The sequence below is a fragment of the Perna viridis genome, chromosome 10 (genome assembly GCF_037379345.1).
Source record: "Perna viridis isolate PV_CMFRI_1.1 ecotype Kerala chromosome 10, ASM3737934v1, whole genome shotgun sequence".
NCBI classification, from domain to species: Eukaryota; Metazoa; Mollusca; class Bivalvia; order Mytilida; family Mytilidae; genus Perna; species Perna viridis.
In genome coordinates, this window is record NC_142454.1 from 38,877,457 (window position 1) to 38,894,186 (window position 16,730).

At 32.9% G+C, this 16,730-nt stretch overlaps 1 long non-coding RNA gene across 2 annotated transcripts; it reads left to right on the forward strand.

Annotated features, from left to right (window-relative positions):
* The first annotated feature begins 249 nt into the window (after positions 1 to 249).
* On the forward strand, positions 250 to 16,357 carry LOC148605696 (uncharacterized). Of its 2 annotated transcripts, XR_015915935.1 has the most exons (5): positions 250 to 368; positions 673 to 758; positions 3,505 to 3,591; positions 12,750 to 12,942; positions 13,655 to 16,357. It is a non-coding gene; the product is annotated as an uncharacterized LOC148605696 (long non-coding RNA). The 2 variants fall into 2 exon arrangements; XR_015915936.1 differs by lacking the exon at positions 12,750 to 12,942 and having other exon boundaries at positions 251 to 368.
* Positions 16,358 to 16,730: the final 373 nt, after the last annotated feature.

Below are 16,730 nucleotides of genomic sequence, written 5' to 3' on the forward strand. Positions count from 1 at the left end.
CAGCAAAAATCAACTGTAATGATAAAATATGTTTTTCGTTTGATCTGAATGAATTTTCTTGAAAGATCCCATACTTGTGCATTTGTTTTGTGGTTTTCATAATGAAACAATTGGTGTTAACTTTAAAGTATATCTTGTACTAGAAGTTATGAATTGATTTGTTGATGGATATTGACAGATATGAGGTTGATGAAAAGATAAACATCTAGGCGTGTAATGGTAACTATGTTAGAAATTAAGATCATTATATTACTAATTTTCTATGTAGGAATGAATTATCACGAGCCATAGAGATATTTACTATTTCATTTTCTGTACATTATCGACATTTGTGTGTAATGGGAAATTCAAACTTTCATCTGCTATGAGTAAGTAATTATTGATTATTGGCTTCAACGAAATAGTATAAATTTTTAATTGAAAGTACCAAGAACGTATAAACTAGGTATAGAATTTCAATATCGCCGAAGAAAGTATTCTAATTTAATTGCATACATGTATTTAATTTAAATTTTCATTATATCTTAGGGGGAACATCTTTCGTTACCATATGATTAAGGTGAAAGAAAAACTTTCATTTACAGCGGGCAGCTCTATCAGTGTATACAATAATTTCTCTCCAAGTATGTATCGGAAAGCGAAGGCATTATATGAATATCCTGTATTTTTTAGGACTTAGGCGAAATCTGTCCTCAAAATAGACTCTTTTGGGCGAAATAAAGATGACATGAAAATTTCAACAGCCCTTGTATAAAAGTGTAAGTATCCGTCTTTTACACTACTGTACAAATCAACTGCAATGTACGTGATTAAGGAATTATTATGCGTTATTGAACAGAAACATGGCGATTTCATGAAAGTTTGAGATGTTTTGAATCGCTAACATATATGTATAATAATCCTTGTATTGTATGTAATAACATCATTTTATAATGATGAATATATATGAAAAAAAACGAATAAGCCATTTGTTACATTGATAAATATGAGTTTATGTGATAGAGTAATTACTAAGAGTTAGGGACAATTCTTTGACTATTTATCTTCGTTGTTATCTACTAAAGCCAACGATTCGTAATGAAAATATTATTTTATAAAAAGTTATCCGACATTCATAATTTGTAGTTCAAGATAACATCTGACGGGTAGCAAATTAATTATTGTTTAGTGTTTTAAACAAAATATGTTGGATTCACTCTATACCTTTTTAGGAGAAACTGATATAAAAAGATGGATTTGCTTTATATGTGCATAATCTCGATGTTGTAGTCAACAAGAACTATTTTGTCACTGCATATTTATTTTAACTTTAATCATTTTAGGGTTAATGATTGTTTCTTTTAAGTGTATGACATACTTAGGTAAATATTTTACATAAATCCATATTTTTAATACAATGCTTAACCTTACATCAGAATTGATATGCTTTACATATCAGTAAATTGTGGAATACAATGGCAATATATAATATCCTGTATTTTTTCTCATGAAATGGGCGAAACAAATCCTTTAAATTAAGCTCTTTTAGGTGAAGCATAGTTTCGCCAGGTTTTGAATCTGCTAGAATATGAAACTGAGAGTATCTTATTACATATACGTTAAATTCAACTGCAATAAATTTAAAGACGGCATCTAATGCATCATTGCACAAAAACGTTGCGTATTAATGAAATTATAAAAATATATCGTTCCATGTTCAGGAATTAGGCGAATCTTTTCCTCAAAATACGCTCTTTTGTGCAAAACATATTTCACAATATATCTGAACAGCTTTTAAATGTAAGCATAAGTGAATAATTTATACAATTCAACACATATCATGTGCCATACAATTGTTATTTCAGAAGGCTTTTGATGCTTTAAGGCAAGAAACATGGCGTTCTCATGAAATTTTGAGATGTTATATTGTCCGAAACCTTTCACGACAATATGAGTTTGATCAAAGAATTATTGGTTTTGTATCTTAATAATGATACAATCAAGCTCATTCTTAGAGATGAAATACTTATGAAAAATATATTTTCCTCTTACAATCCTCCTCAAAGATCCCCTATCTGTGGATTAGTTTTTTGCGGTATATATAATAAAATAATAGGCGTTAACTTTAAAGTATTTCTTGTACTAGAATATCTCATATTGTATTTATGTTGACAGAAATGGGGTTGATGAATACATTATCATGTCGGCGGGTAATGATGAATGTGTTAGCAATTAATATCATTCTATATCTAATTATCTTTGTAGGAATAAATTCAGTAAAAACACCCATCGCTTCCAATGCAAACCCTTGTTTTAAGTGATGCCCCTTGTGAATAAACCTTTAAAAATCAAGCAGTTTTATATATCACCCCTTAAGGTTCATGAGACAAAGATAACTTTCAAAACGTAGGGTCATGCGGCATTTTGTGGCCATTTCCATTGCTTTTCTACATATAATTTGAAAGGGTAACCAAGGGAACCAAGGTTATGGCGGTAATCAAAAGAATGTAATCCAGGGACAAAGACCAGACATGGAAAACAGACATACACAACAAAGAACATTGAGTAACTGAAATCATGCATACAAAGTAACAAAAGCAAATGAGCAACTCGGACTCCACTAAAAACTGAGAGCATGGACCAGGTGTACCGGTATGATAAGCGTCCTCTGCTTCTCTGGAAACACCTGCTGAGTTGCTCATAAAAATTCAAGTGAAGGTAGAAGAAAGAGGAAAGGAAAACTACGACACGTCGAACAAATCAGTTTTCATGGTGCAGATTGCTACACCGTAACGACCCACGAGTTCATGGTAACGACCATAAACCTTTTGTAGAAATGACTTCAATCTTGTAGCACCAGAAGCCTATTTGTTAGAATTATATCGCGATACAAAAAGTGTGCGTAGTCTCGGAATGCCAAGGCATAACGTATGAGTTGTAATATGAAAACTCCATACGCAGAATAATCTTTGCACTGTATGTAATAACATAATTATATAATGGTTAGTTTGTACGAATACGAATGAGCTATGTTTTTACATTGACAAATATAAATTTATGTAATACTTACTTCTCGTTAGGTAATGTGATAGAGTAATTACTAAGAGCTAGGGATAAGTGACTATTTGTTTTCTTTGTTACCACTAATAATAGTTATCCGACATTCTTATTTGTAGTTTAGTGCTTTAGATAAAAAAGTTGCATTTACATTATATGTTTTTGGGAGAAACTGTTAGGAGAAAAAAACCCTGGACTTGCTCTTTATGTGCAGAATCACGATTTTGTTGTAAACAGAAAGTAGATTTTTTTTCATTGCATGTATATTTTATTTTACTTATCAATCATTAGAGATAATCATTGTTCATGTTGTTTTTACAATATGTCATTCTCAGTTAGATATTGAACATAATCTCATGTTGTTAATGCAATGCAAATATTTTTTTTTTCAGAATGAGCATGAATTTCCCTTTCAATAAATTATGAAATACAACGGCATTACATAAACATTCTATATTTTTTGTTCAGGACTTGGGCGAAAGAAATCCTCAAATTATGCTTTTATGAGATGAATTATGGTTTCACAAGGTTTTGTAACTGCTAGTATAAAACACCGTAAGTATCAGATAAATATACATTCAGTGAGCTCTTCTGTAATCAATTGAATTACAGTTTCTACCGTTTAAATGCTTAGAAAGAGTAATCAATAGAAACAAGATGCCAGCGGAAATCAAAAGAATGTTATCAATGCACGAAGAGTAGACATGGGAAACTCACAAACACAACAAAGAACATAAAGTAACTAAAATAATACATACAAGGTAAATGAGCAGCTCGGATTACTCTTAAATCTGGGAGCATTGACCAGATGCACTGGTAGGATGGGCATCTCTGCTTTTCTAGAAACATCAATTGGGTTGCTCATTAAAAGTCCGAGGTAGACAAAAGAAAAAAGGACGTTTGAGACGTTCAACAAATAGGTTATCATGGTGCAGATAACACAGTAACTATCCACGAGTTCCTGATGACGATCATGAAACTGTGTGATGACTTCAATCTTGAATCATCAGTAATCCTGTTCCAAAAGCCTTACTGTAAGAATTCTAGCGTGATACAAAAAGTCTTGTAGTTACGGCAAGCTCTGACTTATGACTTTTGCTTTTTGAACTTTATACTCAAATACTGAAGAGATGTTGCCTTAGACGAAAAGGAAGTGGACAATACGGAAAGAAAAGTCATCGCGTTTGTCGTATTGCTTGTCAATAATGTCATTTACCATTGATCTGTTAGTGTAGGTCAAGATATAAGGCCGAATTGACAGTGGCTTTAGTATTCGTTATCTCAAGGTCTTATGGGTAGATGCGATGTATAAAATTCCCGAAACTAGATTGTTTAATGACTATAAATCACCTTTATAACGGAAACAAAAGGATCTGAGTGAATGATGTTATGCTCTGCGTCGGTCAGCTATTATCCTTCCTTTTTCACTAGTTTGTGAAAATCTTTACTCGTCCCTTTATGCTCGTTGGACTATTGGAAATAATAGATACTAATAGCACGTCACTGATTGATGCACAGTGTGTAAGTTTGTTTAGCATGCATATTGATGATTCAATTGTATGTAGTACTGGTCTGATCCCATCAATATTTAGAGCAAACTTCTGATAAGTTATCAAGTGCTAATTTCACTAAGTAGGAGCTGTCCTGTGCAAGGAGACACTAAATCTTGTTGACCAACCAATTTCATATTTTTTGTAAAAATTAATATTGAAGAAGATTGTCAAATCGTCTCGGGTCTAATTATCCTCAATTATGAAAAGGTCCGATAAATTCCTTATAGCAAAAGGATGGTTACCTGTTTGGAATGACTAGGTTCGGATAACAGTCAGAAAAAACGCATGTATGGGTGTGGCCATCTTCCGAGGTTCTGTTCTGGAACATTCAAGTCCCAAATAATCGTAGAATTTTTCATGAGAAAATTTTGCTCTTCAATCCTTTGAATAAGTGTCGTTCTTTATTGAAATGGTGAGAACATCTCAACGAGAATGCTGTTGTTGATAATGTGTTACACTTACCCTAAAAATGAACCTCTTTTCCTGGTTCCCACAACCTATCCATGTTTCAAAACATCTTTTTTCACTTGAGTATTATATAATAAGGGCGAAATTTGATTGGGAGAACTTTTTTATCAAATTAAACTAAAAATACAACTGACCAATCGATTGACCAGCAAAAAATAACACTATATAACCTCCGATATTAAAAAAATACCTCATAATTTAATAAATATTTTCGACCAAACAAATTCTTCCAATATCGGAAAATATCGTATTCGCCCAAAAGCCAAGGGCGAATATATATATATATATTTAATTGATCATGTAAAACAAATGAAGAAATGGAGAAAAAGCTTTAAAAGGTTGAATATGGAAGAGAAAAGATACACAAAATGAGACTTGTGCTTTTGTGTCATGGTGTGTCTGTTCAACGGAAGTAATAAGAACTCAAGCAACAAGGAATCTCTTTGGGTCTTTTTTTTATTATAAATTCAAAAAACAGACTTCGATAAGATTCTCACGTCCACTTAAAAATAGTTCTAGATTGATTGGCAAATTTCCCGGTAATTCATTAATTTCTGCCTTAAGAGACTGTATAAATGACTGATATTTATAGCAAGCCAAAGTGGACAAAATCAATATTTTGTAATATTAGCAAATAAATTTGTAATAGTACAAAATCGTTTTTTATTAATTTTTGAAAAACAAATCTCAATGTTAGAAAAAATTAATATTATAAATTAATTTTATAATATTAAAAATTATTTTCTAATATTATTATTATTATTATTCCTGATTTAGTAATATTAGGAAATATCACAAATATGTAATATTAGAAAATGAATTTGTAATATTAAAAATTCACTTCCAATATTGCAAAATCAGTCAGATTTTGTAATATTAAAAATGATTTACTAATATTAAAGTATCGTTTTTTTAATATAAGAAATTCAATTGAATTTTGAATACTAAAAAAGAATTTGTGATATTAGAAATCAAATTTGTAATATTAGAAAATGAATTTGTAATATTAGAAAATGAATTTGTAATAATATAAATCTTTTTTTTTTACTTTTAGAAAACACGCATTTTGTAATATTTTAAAACATGCTTTTTAAATAGTTTAAATTCATTTTGTAATATTAAGACTTCATTTTGTAATATTAAGACTTCATTTTGTAATATTAAGACTTCATTTTGTAATATTTCAAATTATTTATTTAGTAATATTACAAATTGAATTTGTAATATTAGACAATGAATTTCTGATATACAAAATACATTTTGCAATATTGCAAAGTCAGTCACGTTTTTTAATATTACAGAATGACTTTCTAATATTGAAATATTGTAATTGAATACATCAAATTATTTTTCTAATACTAGAAATTCAATTGAGTTTTTAATATTAAAAATGAATTTTTAATATTAATATTTAATATTAAAAAATCATTTTTAATATTAGAAAACCCTCAGTTATGTCCACTTACGTCCACTTTGGCTTGCCACAGATATTTAGTTTCTACTGTTAATCCACATCTGCAAGTTGGATTACCAACAATGTTTACTTTATGAAGGTCAAAATTAAAAAATTATGCTCCACCTCTCATTTGTGTTGGAACAATGTTAAGTCGTTTGGGTCCAAAAGCATAGTGTCTTATCGTAGGGCGAAAAAAGGATTCTGCTGTAATAGAAAGTCTACAGAAAGGTAATTTTATAGCTTAGGGGATAGTTCGTAGTACTTGGAAATGTTTTAGGACGTAAATTACACTTAGAAATGGAGGTGCAATTTGGTTGTTAATTGTATACATCATTAGCAGTTTTCTTCTCTCACTTCTAGGTATTAATGTTTCCCATCCAGTTTCGCGGAAGATTAGATCTATCTTGGTAAAAATAGGTAATCCAGTTACAATTCTACTGCTTCAAGTTTCACATTTTCTAACTTACTCTATTAAACTACTCTACAGTTGTCCCAATCTTCACATGCATATTCTACAAGTGACTGTACCTAAACTAGAAAAAAATGTTTTTCTAAAGTATTCCTACAAATTTTAAATTTAAGCTTTTGCATCACGTTGAATTGTTTCATAGCACGTTTTATAATGTTGTCAATGTGAGTATTCTATTTCCCATTTTGACTAAATGTTACCCCTAAGTGTTGATGATAGTCAACAATGGAAATGCTTGATTTTTGAAGTTATGTTAATATTGGGTATACTCATGTTCGAAATTATTAAGACTTCCGTCTTATCCGGATTAAAAGTCCCAAACCACTTTTTAGACCAGTCGTCTAGTTCCATAGACCCTTGTGAAACTCCAGCTAAGACACCGCAAACGGGGGACATTGCATGTTTTATTACAACCCTTTGTTCCATGTTTTCAAGATAACTTTTAAACCATTTTAACAGATGACCAGTTATGCCGTGTGATTTCAATGTCTGCAGTAAACATTTATGCCACACGCTATCAAACGCTTTCGAAAAGTCACAAAAAACGAAAGCTTGTTTGCTTCCTTTCTTATCCATCAAGAACAGAGTTGTAAAGCTCTAATAGTTGGTGCACTATTGAATATCCAGGGAGGAACCCGCTTTGGTATTTGTACAAAAAATAATTTTCAAATTGTTGATTATAGATTTGTGTATGAATTCTCTCCATCATTTTGCCCAGCTAACCAAAGAAGTAGGTCTGTAGTTCGACGGTAAAGCGGTATCCCCATTTAAAAAACATATGCTTGCAGTCTTTCAGAAGGAGAAAAAAATTGCAGTATTGAAGGGATTTATTATTATTTGTAAAGGGATTTATATTTTTCTCAGGGCTGATTTTTAGCATTTTATGGCTTATTAGATCAGGATTTAAGATATATGCCTTATTCGAGTTTAAAATTTTGATAAGATCTTTTATTTCAGAAGGTTCGATATTTATTTGATTGTCGCTCCATATAAAATATTAGAATTTTTTATTAGACTCTGACAAAGCGATAGTTGGACGGTAAGAAGTGTACATAGGATATTGGTGTGTAATATTTATTTATGCGTATCTTGTTTTAGAATAACAGTTACTGTAGAAAACATTTTTCCTCGTCGGACGTAGAACTGATCTATGGGAGCTCTGTAATCTGCCAAAATATTACTCATTGCGCATTACTTGGCAACTATACCTATTGAAATTCAAGACGGGGCTTGCCAATGATGTAGCACACACACAGCACACAGTCTAAGAAGAATTAAAAAACAGTAGAGAAATAAGAAACATAAATTAATGCAAAAATAGATAAAAGATTCAGAAAGCCATCATGTGATCTTTGTGCTGGTTTTGGAGAGTTTCCAGGGATTTTTGTAAAAAGAGGGGAAAAGTAGTGGTAGACTATAATATTGACCTAAATCATTGAGACTGTCTCTATTTCATTGATTCACAACTTCCAGTATAACATAGAGCCAGTATAATAAGTTTAAGTGATGTCATGTACTCAAATGAATGATTAAGTTAGAACCAAATTTAATCCCCCTATGATGTAATTTTAGATTATCCTTGACCTAATTATAGTAGGTGACATTTATTTTTATCTTCAACGGTCCATTAAGGTCTAAGAATTCTAGTACAATTATAATGGTCCACTCCACTCAAAAATGCAATTAAAAGAGTGAGACGACAGGTTAAAGTAATATATCATTCTTACTTTATAAAATATTTTGTGATAAATATGAGAGTGGTAATTATTGTAGGGAACATGTTATAGTACAGAATTGATAACGATAACAATTTCAACTAGCAACACATATACAGGAGTATTATGACTTCAACAGTCTTGGAGAAGCAGTTGATAGAACATAGGCGTATGCCTGTGCAGTATCATTAACCTCTTGCACTGACTGTTGTAATCTAGGATTGGTTTGTCCAACAGCAATCACCCACTCGAGCCTTTCGATGTCATGGTGGTCTTTGATAATTTGTGAAAAGTTTTAGATATTTTAACAAAAATTCTGCCATCTTGCGCCCAGTAAGACTCACTCATGCTGTCACGTTTCAAGGAAGCAAGCCTTTTTGTCAAGGATGATCTAAATTCTGTCAATTTTACTGTGATGAAAGTACCATTTTGGTAATATTTTTAGGCCCTTCTTGTTAGAGTATACAAACTGCATCTTTTTGTAGGATAGAAATCTGACAATTATCTGAGATTTTCCATTGAATATTTTTCCAATTAAGTGGGATCTACCTATGTCTTCACTCTTAATGTCAATGCCTTGTTTGGTGTTGAACAACTAGTCCATTCTCATCTGTTGGTATTGGGATGTTGTGCAACCTTAGACTAGTTCTTCTGGAGTACTGCTCTTGATTTCCAAGTCTGGATTCCAGCTCGTATATCTTTTTGTATAATAGGTCTAACTCATTCTCATGCCCTTTTGTTGCCAGTTCTTGCAGTTCAAATACTTTTTTCTAGTTTTTGTGTAATTATGCATTCTTTACACAACCTTTCATTCAGCTCAGATATTGTTTTTCGTTGTGATTCAACTTTTTGCGAGAGTGGTTTAATGTCATTGTCTACAATGCTCTGGACATGAGTTTCAATGACCTCACTTAGTTTTTTCTGTCAGAACGGGTGTGATTACGTTAATGACTTTTTAATACATCTATAAGTTGTTCAGCTATGTTTATCCTGAATGTTGTACCCTTTTTAGTGGTGAGGGATGTCAGGTCTCCAACCGCTCCTGACATCTTGCGGATTTGTCTTGTATTTTGTTTATATGTACCAGGCAGATAATTAGGACTGTCTTGGTCTGAGCGTTTTGTTCCACCACCCTTTATATTAGGTGTTGATTCAAAATTAGATGAACAGGACGTTGGGTGAGAAAGTGAAAACTTGGATTTACTATTTCCATTTTTGGTTTTCGTCCATCTTGTCACATTGATCGGTCGAATGTGACATAGTGTTATTATGTTACAGTTTCTTAGATTAAGCAATGTGTCTACTATCAGCGCAATAAAAGTATTATAGATTGTAATGCAACAAACCAATGCGCTTAATTATTGAGTTATCCAACGAAAAAATCCCGATAGTCGTCCACCGATCTAGCGCATGGTCCTTATCCAAATCCTAAAAAATCATGTAAAACCTACAAAAAAAAAAATTAAATAAATAAATAAATTACTATTAAAATGATAAAAAAAACTAGATATAGTCCCTAATTGGACCAATTCTACCAATAGCCTGTTGAACCTTGTAGATTTTGGAACTAAAGTGGACACAATTTTTAATGAATATGGTGGTAAGACAAAGCACTTTGCTAAAACACCCAAATTCAAACAAAAATCTTTATTTATTTATTTAAAGATTAAAATAACATAAAAATTAAGTAAATAATAATTTAAAGCCCGCCAAATTGGACCATCCGGCAAGACCCGGAATGGAGAGACAAGGACTTTAAACAATCCTTGTTTTGCTCTTTAAAATAAATCTTATTCAATGGAAGCAACTCAAGTTAAATTAATGTCAAATTTTGTATAAATATAATGTGATACTGTTGAAAATGTGTCAAGGGAACATTACGCGACATATACCTTTTTCCGCTGGTAGAAAATACTGAACACTCTAAACGCATTCTTAACACTACTGAATTGGTGTCGAATGAATCTACTGAATTTATTGAAATTGTTCTTGACAACTCTTAACGGCGGACACTGAATTTTACTAAATCTCTACTGAAAAGACACTGAAACTCTTCAAATTACTTGTAAAACTAGAAAACTAGGAAACCAAGCTGAAATCTACGAAACAATCAGAAACTACATGTAACACGTATAAAAATGAATAGTTTATTATGCAGGAATATAATTTTGACAATTCGAAAACAATATACAAATTCAGTTACCCCAGTCAAAGAACATGCATAATGTCAGTAATTTAGACAAAAGTATAAATAGAACACTAAATAATTATCAGTGATAATCATAAAATAGCAAATCTAGGCCGGGGTTGGGCTAAACAAAAACAGCACCTTCAAGTAAACACGTTACAAAATTCACCGTCTAAAACACTTGAAATACAGGAAGATGTGTATAAAAAGAGCTATAAAGCTTATCGTTAACTGTATAAATATCTACAAGTCAAAACGTGGCAAATAAACAGGTCAAGGGTACGACACAGCCGATCACTGGGGCAGTCGAATTTCGAACTTACCAACTTTGTTTTCGGCATGAAATTTCCCGCAATACGCTAATTTATCGGAATTAAAGACGTTTATAACCCCGATGCGAAATAATAAATGATAACTTAAACGGTAAGACAATGCTAAACCATTTATTTTTGTCTTTTCAAAAAACTGTTATAATCCCCAAAATACTTCAGGATGATTATGAAAGATAAAATTCATATGTGTGAAAACATATTTCACAACACTACCCCACTCAAAGAAATAATTTCGTCCTCGAAATTCAAAAGGAAAAAAATCTTTGCAGAAAAGATAATGAAAATTTATTGTAATCTCTTTTCATTAGAACAAATGAAACATCCAAGTAAGTTCTGAGGCATTCACCCCCTTGAAAGGACCTAAGAAGTCGCAGTTACCATTAAATAATAGACTTAAATTATGTGAACAAAATTTTGCTCAGAATAAAAATAGTACAATATAAAATACTATAGTAACAATATCAACACACATTGTTTACAAATTTCTACAAGAAATATAAATAAATTTAAAACAGTTTCTGGACAACACTTTTCATCTTCTTCTTTTCTGGTTCATCTCTTTAGGAATCAAATATTTTATTGTTCTTATATGATTGATAGTCTTGATTCTTGTAGAATCTAAATTTCCGTCTAAAAGTTTCGATTTCATTGTCCTTGTGCCTCACATTCATTTCAAGCACGCGGATTTTGTCATCCTTTTTTTTACAAGTTCTTCCTTTAGAGATTTAACTTCATCTGATTTATGCTTGAGTGTAGTTTCTTTTCTGGCTATAAAATCAGCAAATCTGTTAAGCTCTGCCTGATGTGAATCCTTAAGTACATTCATTTCAGCTTTTAATTCTTCATAGTTTTGGAATGCTTCATCAGTCTGTCATTCTGTGGTTGAAAAAGAGAACTAACTATTGTGCTAACTTCCTGGATTTGAAATGCAGATTCTGAGTTGATGACTTCCGCTTCACCCTCAGAATCGCTTTCAGCTACTTCTGCAATGCTGATTTGAGAATGTTGTCAACAAAACGGTCGGTACAGAGAACAACAAAATACGTATTAAGGGATACTTTAAAAAAAAAACCTTGATCTTCAGCAATATATGTGCTTCCTGTATGTGGACACATGTCTCTCCAATAATCTCAAAGTTGTAGTTCTATAATGGCACAGGGTACAGTAAATAAGGGACTCTTTCCTACTCCAAATGAGTTACCAGTACGTGGTGAACAATATCTCTCTTATTCAACTCCACAATGGATTCATTCCAATTACAAACGTACACATCAGAAATGACTTCTGGAAATAAGTTTAATTATATTAAAAAAAACACACTATAGTTAACAAATACTGACGGCAGGTACCCCTGACTTGAATTAGCTATTATAACATCTTCTTTTGGACGTCTTTGATGCAAAAAGGAATATCGTCTGATAGGAACAACTTCAATTTGTCATGATCAACAGTATCAACCTTCCGTCTATGTTGAATTTTATACAGAACTGGACCCAAAGTATCAATAACAAATAAGACCACTTTTCTTCCAGCCTCCTGTATGTGGAAACAAGTCTCTCCAATAATCTCAGAAGAACTGCTGAATTTATAGACAAGGGAACCCTTACAAAATTGGGTCTGTGAAAGACGAGTATCATAATTTTTTTTCTGCGCAACAAAACTAGAATTTATATGTTGTCTAGCTAAATGGTAGACCTCATCCAACTTTTCTCTAACATGAGCTAAGTAAGTATCAAAATCAGTATTTGAATGGCCCTTAAGCAGAGCCAACCTCTCTACCGAACATAAGCATATTCGGGGAAAAACCTGTAGCTGGAAGAGGGTTGTTTTGATACGCAGACATAAGAATTCCAATATACGAACATTTACGTACAGTTACGAACATTCTTGTCAACAAAGCTACGGATCATCTTTTCTAAAGTCCCATTAAATTTTTGTATTATTCTATTAGAACAAGGCCTATAAGATGAGTTCTTGTTTTCTTTATATCAAATAATTTGCAAATATCAGCAAAATGATTGCTATCAAAATAAGTACCTCTATCAGAATGTAATTCAAGAGGAACTCCAAACCAAGATATAAACTCATGGACCAGTTTCTCAGCAACAACGTCCGCTTGTTGATTTGGAAGGGGATACGCTTCCATCCAACAAGTAAAATGATCTCCGATCACTAATATATAATTATCGTTTTTCTGACTTTTTTTGAAGAGGACAAATGCGATCCATTGGATGACCAAGTAAATACTTTTGAAGGCAGCCTTTGGTTTTTAAGGGACTTAACTCTATTGCAAACATCACAAATTTTGATATGTAATTTCACATCTTCACTCATTTTATACCAATGAAAGTGACTTTTTATCCTAGAAACAGTTTTACTAAATCCGCGTACATACCATCATGACAACCTTTAATGACCTTTTTCCTTAATACTTTAGGTACCAAGAGCTGATAAGAAGGTTCAGAAATGTCTGAAAGAGAACGATTCTGGAAAATGATACCATTTTGTTTCTCTCGATGATTAAAGTTTAACCAATAATTTCGAACAGCGGGGCTAAATGCAGCAGCATCATCTCTACTATGCTGACCACTGTCAAACCACTCATGGACATACTTCCAAACTTCAACTTCCCTTTGGAAGATTTCAACTTCCTCATCTGAATGACCTTGTAGCCACATACATTGTGGAAGATTTGATGTTTGACTCCTGGTTACAACTCAAATCGTATCATTGCTATGACCTAAATTTTCAACGTCATCAATATCTGTTTTAAAATTTGACTATTCATCATTTAGAGATTGACAACAAGAGCAATGAGGATCAACTTTTCCCTCGATCTAATGTCTACAAAAAGGTTCTTCAGCATCTTCTCTTGAAAACGCATCAGCGTTTTGATGTTTCAAACCACTACGATGCTGTATCTCAAAATCATATTGTGAGAGAGTCTCATCCACCTAACTAATTAACCTTGTGGATCTTTGAAACTAAATAGCCAACGAAGAGAGCCATTATCTATTCGTAACAGAAATTTCCTCCCCATTAGAAAGTGGCGAAACTGGTGAATGAAAGTAATGACAGCAAGAAGCTCAGTCTAATGAGGCTTAAGAGTAATCAAGGGAACCAAGGTTACAGCGGTAATCAAAAGAATGTAATCCAGGGACAAAGACCAGACATGGAAAACAGACATACACAACAAAGAACATAAAGCAACTAAAATCATACATACAAAGTAACAAAAGCAAATGAGCAACTCGGACTCCCCTAAAAAATTGGAGCATGGACCTGGTGCACCGGTAGGGTAAGCGTCCTCTGCGTTTCTAGAAACACCCGCCGAGTTGCTCATAAAAAGTCAAGTCCGGGGTAGACAAACGAGAAAAGGAAAACTATGACCCGTTGAATAAATCAGTTTTCATGTTGCAGATGGATACATCATAACGACTCACGAGTTCATGATGACGACCATAAAACTTCTGTAGTGATGACTTTAATCTTGTAGCAACATAACCCTGTTCTTCCAGAAGCCTATTTGTTAGAGTTCTAGTGCGATACAAAAAGTCTGCGTAGTTTCGGCAAGCTCTGGCATAACGTATGAGTTGTGATATGAACACTCCATACGCAGGTGCCGAAGGGATGTTGCCACAGATGAAAGGAAAGTTCTGACAATTCTGAATGAAAAGTTCTGACAATTCTGAATGAAAAGTCATCACGTTTGTCGTAAAGTTTGGTCAATAGCTTTCCTTTACCATCGATTTCTAAGTGTAAGTCAAGATATAAGGGTGACTTCACAGTGTCTGATACTTCATAGTATCCTTTATCTCAAGTTCTTTTGGGTAGATGCGATGTATCAAATCCCCGAAAGTAGGATTGTTTAAAGATAACACGTCATCTATATAGCGGAAACTGAGATTGAGGGATCTAGCCAAACGATATTCTTTCTTTCTGATCAGATCAGCTATAAAGTCAGCCTCATAAGAGTGAAGGAATAGGTCAGCAAGTAAAGTAGCACAATTTGTTCCAATTGGAATGCCGACCGTTTGTTGAAAAAAACACATCCACCACACTGGACAAATATGTTGTCGATTAAAAATTCCAGCATTTTGTAAACATCTTCCTCTGTATATTTGGAAGATGATTGGGAATTATTTCTTACAAAGTATAAGGAATCTCTACCAAGAACTATATATTTGTGTAGGTATACCATCTTTTTTTGGAAAAATAACGATGTATAATGTTTTCAAGTCGGGATTTTAACTGAGTATGGGGAATAGAAGTATATAGTTCTGAAAAATCATAGGTTTTAATACTACTATATTCAGATAATAGTCTTGAACTGATTGCCTCCAAAAGATCTTTCGAATTTTTCAGGATCCACATTGAATTGATACCACTACGGGAGTAACAAGTGTTGTGTAGGACTGCAGACCCTCTTTGACAGTTGTGAGTATAGAAGTTAAAAGTTTTGAAAGAGGTTTGAGCCAAATGCAATAATTTTTTTCCTTGATATTTTGAACTTGAGATAGGACTGCGCCTATTCCGACATTAGAAGCGTCTTTTTCTAAGATGTATAACTCTTCACAAAGAGGATATGTTAGTATAGGAACTTCACGTAGTGCCTTCGTCAGTAACAGAAAGGACTCATTACAAGCTTTAGACCACTCAAATGGAATATCTTTCTTTGTCAGTGAACTAAGAGGAGAAGCGACTTTACTGAATTTTGATATTGTAAATTGTATGTAATAATTACAGAGCCCAAGAAATCTCTGAACTTCCTTGACTGAACAAGGTGTTTTCCAATTTTTCACAGAATCTACCATCTTTGGATTAGGTTCAATACCTTCTTCGCAAACAATGTGTCCCAAATAAACAACTTCATCTTTAATGGATTCACACTTGGATGGTTTAAGCTTCAAACCAACATTTTTCAAGCGAGACAGAACTTCATTCAATTTGACAAAATGTTCCACAAGATTTGATCTATATAAAATGATATCATCAAGATTAAAAGGGTCTTCCACTGCATGCCTCTAAATATTAACTCCATACATCTTTGGAAAGTAGAGGGGCATAACAAAAACCAAATGACATTTTTGTGTATTCAAACAGACCATATTTTGTAATAAAGGCCGTTTTGTGACGAACTTCAGGTGCCAATCCAAGTTTCCAATAGTCAGACTGTAAATCCATCACAAATAAAAAAGCATTTGCATCAGCAAGACAATCTAAGCACATAGAATTTTTTGGTAAGGGATAGGCATCTTAAATAGTACAACCATTAAGACGTCTATAATCTATACACCACCTTACTGACATATCTTTTTTCTAACTAAGCACACAGGCGAGGCCCAACTAGAGTTAGATGGTACAACAACTCTATTGGCAATTTGATCTTGCAAATACTATTCCTCCTCACCTTCAAAACCTTGAGGTGTCCTTCTTAAAGGCTGTCTAACTGGCCTTGCCCCTGAGGTATCAATTTTATGTGAAATAACTGAGCAAGAACAAAGATCCAATTT